This window comes from Alosa pseudoharengus, unplaced genomic scaffold (assembly GCF_046254945.1).
Source record: "Alosa pseudoharengus isolate Yale_2024_CS ecotype anadromous, Long Island Sound unplaced genomic scaffold, YU_APseudo_1.1 YU_APseudo_1.1_scf_19, whole genome shotgun sequence".
Classification (NCBI taxonomy): Eukaryota; Metazoa; Chordata; class Actinopteri; order Clupeiformes; family Clupeidae; genus Alosa; species Alosa pseudoharengus.
In genome coordinates, this window is record NW_027468657.1 from 210,483 (window position 1) to 214,366 (window position 3,884).

The following is a 3,884-nucleotide window of genomic DNA, read 5'->3' on the forward strand; positions in this document are numbered from 1 at the left end:
CAAAAGTTACTGCTCAGCATTTTGATATGTTGTTCCATTTCAGAGATATAGGCCAATAAAGTTAGACCACTTAGGCCGTTTTTCCTAGATCACCTATATTCCTATAAACCGTAAGTCCTAGAAACTTGACATTTTCAAGTATTGTTACCAGTACCCCCCACTACCCATAACCCAAAATGTGGGGTACTGCACCCAAAGGTGGCGCTCTTGTCAAAAATGCTTATTTCTCCTTACCAGATTGACCTAGACTCAAAATTCTTTCATCATATTAATCTCTACATTCAGATGCATCTTTTTCACCCTGGTCTTATGCTCTAAAAATGTTTACTTTTGCCACAATTTCAGAGAAAAGCCAAACATCATAAAAAGTTTCACAGGCTTCAAAAATTATCAAATCTTCACCAAAATTCTCACAGACAATGTTTAGACAAAGCCTCACAAAAGTTATCAAAATAATTTGGATATGTTGTTCCATTTCAGAGATATAGGCCAATAAAGTTCGACCACTCAGCCCATTTATCCTATATCACCTATATTCCTATACGAGTAATTTTTTTTCTTGGATAACAACCATACAACCATCATTAGGTGGATACCATTAACAGTGCACATTTTTAGATCTGTACTCTTTTTTATAAAGCCCTTAATTCTATTGTCAAATGTATGCTCAGTTGCCAAGAATCAGAATGCCGGGACTCTCTATTACATTTAGGGGAACTTCTTTGTTTACTATTTTTCCTTCATCATTAAGTCTATCATATTTATATTTCATCCATTAGTGTTCTTCTCTACAAATGTCTAATTGCCCCAGAATTTCACCAAGTTTTCAGGTGTACTCTTTCAGGAAAGCCCTTCATGTTATTGTCAAATGTATGCTTGGAGTTTTTCTTGTGTATTTACCAACACACATTTTCACCATGTGAATGTGACTGCCCAATGTGTATGATTTTCAGTGGCTCAGTGGGATAATGCCTTGTACTGGTGATCCTTAGGTTGAGAGTTCAAATCCCGTTTGAAGCATTAGTGTTCGAATGCTGTTGGGTTGTGGAGGTTAGCATACTAGAATAGAATGCTGTTGGGTTGTGGAGGTTAGCACACTATGGGTCTGTCTCATTCCGCCTACTTCTACACTTCGAACACTTAGTTTTAAGTATATAGTGTAGATAACACAAAAAGTCAGTGCACTGCAGGTACCCGGATGACCCCCTAAAAACGGTCACAAAATTCAGTGTGCAACGATGGTCCCTACTCGCACTAAACGGACGCCATCTTGACTACAAAGCGGAAAGGGAGGGACCAGGGACGTCGGGAAGATTTTCCAATTTTGAAAATAATGGCGGACAATTCAGCCGAGACAGCCGGAGCTGCGACACCGCAATCATATAAATGTAAGTAATGGTGGTAATACGAGGCATTGTACTGTCGTCTAATGCGTCTCACTTACATGTCCCTCACTGACTGAAGCCGATATAATAATTTGGCGAGTTAATTAGCGTAAGTTACATGTTAATGCTACCTAGCTACCCACAACGTTAAGCCACGTTAAGCCAGCCATTGGGACGAGCACGTTATAAATGTGAACTCTATCGTATTAATGCAAGTAACAGCAGTAATACGAAATGTTTACTGACTTATAATGCATTACTTACGTGGCCTCACAGATTGAAGCCGACATAATCATTTGGCGAGTTAACGTAACGTTATATGTTAATGCTACCTAACACGTTAAACCATCCATTGGGACGAGCACGTTATCTGTGTGAACGCTAGTAAGTTATGAAACTGGCTTCGTGACTATGTGCTCGTGAATACAGTGTTGTGCCATTGTAATGTTTGATATCACGTATACTATTGACGGGCAAGGTGAGTTCCTTTTGTCTCATCGAGGTATTTTGATCGGTTTTAGGGACGGACGAGGATACAAGGGAGCTTATCCCATGGCGTGCTGCCAACGCAGATTTGTTTACGGGGAGGAGAAATGCGACCCTTACTGGATTCGAGTAAGTACATTGCATTACCAGTTGTATTACGCTACGTTCTTTACTTCAAACTAACGTGATCACATATGCTCGTTGTTATTGACAGTGCTGTAGTGGAGGCTAAACACATGTAAAGCAGTCTATGCATCTCTGGCCCAACCCCAGGATAAATAATCTCCTCAAAATAAATGTTGTGATATTGTTGTTGCAAACAAAACATAATAAATATTGTAGTTGCATTTCATGTGTAACATAACATATTAGGTGGGCGAACCTAATGCCATGTTAAATGATCTGGTAGTTGGCCTCTGTATTATTTAATGCATTGATATGATCTGCTGTTGTGTTTCTTACCAGGGAATTCATTAAGAAAAAGGGGTTGGAGGGGAGGCTGGATGCCAAGGCCATCAGGAAGAGATGGGAGAACTTGGTAAAAGCTTTACAGGAATTGGTTGTACACTTGTGTGTTTACCTTTGAACTAATTGGAAAGTCAAATTAATGATTTATCAATTCCTAAAAATACTACCTACCTACTTTATCAAACTGATAAGAAGTAGACAATGTATTTACCTCTGGTGTATGAATTGAACCATACAATGCTTAATACAATGTTTAATAATGTTGAACACATTAGATTTTGCAGAATGGTCATGTAATTTATTCAGATTTGTTTTGTTTTTTAACATGCCAGACGAAATCAAAAAACAATCATACATTTTAAATTTTTAAATGTAATCATGGTCAGGGACATAACATGCCATTGCCATCCTCTGTCTCTGCTCTGCACCAGAGACGGCTCCTGGAGGTGCTGGTGCTGGTCTTCGTGCCCTCCTGACATCAGCATCTGGCTCCAGCAGGTCTCCGTTGCTCAAACATATATTATGCAGAACAGTGCAACAGACGATGACCTCCGGCACGTAAGTCACATCCACTTCCAGAGCTTTGAAGAAGATGGACCTCCATCTTGTCTTCAGCATCCCAAAGGACCGCTCAACAATGCTCCTGGCCTTTGACAAGCTGTTGTTAAAGCGAGCCTGGAGGTGGTTGCGAACGGGCTGTCTGAAGGGTGTGATGAGGACTGGGACAGGCAGGGGTAGCCCCCATCTCCAAGTATGCTGTATCCTGGTGGAGGGTAGGACTGCTGATAGTAGATGGGGCTGTTCCTCAGTACTCTGGCATCATGAACTGACCCACAGTACCCCACTAACACATCGAGGAACTTCCCCACGTTATCACAGATGGCCTGCAGCTGGATGGAGTAAAAGAGCTTCCTGTTAAAATAACAGGCGGCATCTTGTGCTGGGGGCTTCACTCTGACATGACAGCCATCGATGGCACCAACCACACGGTTGAAGGCTGCAGATCTGGCCAGACGGGCAAAGCGACCCCCGAGGTGAGGGAGCTCTTCTGCGGTGGGATGTCGGACCACTCGATACAGTAGAGCGGCGATCTTCCCACTCGCCCTGTGGACTACCCGGTGAATAGTTGCCCGGGGCATGGCAAAGGCCCTGGCAACCACACGGTAGGAGGAGGGCGTGGCAAGCCAGAAAAGAAAGATCAGGGTGTCGATTTCTGGGCCCCAGCCATGGTCGCATTCCCTGCCCAACACATCCATGAGTGCGTTGAAGGACACCCTTGAAAGGCGATAGTCAACCCTCATGTCACTGTGGCCATCAAAGTATAGTGCCAACACTGGCACTGTGTTATTAATCTGGCAGTACTTTCTGGGGCTGGGAGGACGCTGTGAGTGGGGAGAGGAAAGTGAATTAATTATGTTTTTTTTTGTTGAAAATAAAGTGAATATCTGGTTCTGTTACTGTGTTTTCCTTAATTCATTGTCTTTTCTTAACATTCATCAGAATTAGTACATGATAGAGCATATCAATAGGCCTGTCTATTCTGTT

At 42.4% G+C, this 3,884-nt stretch overlaps 1 long non-coding RNA gene across 1 annotated transcript; it reads left to right on the plus strand.

Moving 5' to 3' along the window:
* Positions 1-1,947: 1,947 nt before the first annotated feature.
* On the plus strand, positions 1,948-2,838 carry LOC143132979 (uncharacterized). Its single transcript, XR_012988377.1, has 3 exons — positions 1,948-2,000; positions 2,337-2,409; positions 2,771-2,838. It is a non-coding gene; the product is annotated as an uncharacterized LOC143132979 (long non-coding RNA).
* The last annotated feature ends 1,046 nt before the right edge of the window (positions 2,839-3,884 follow it).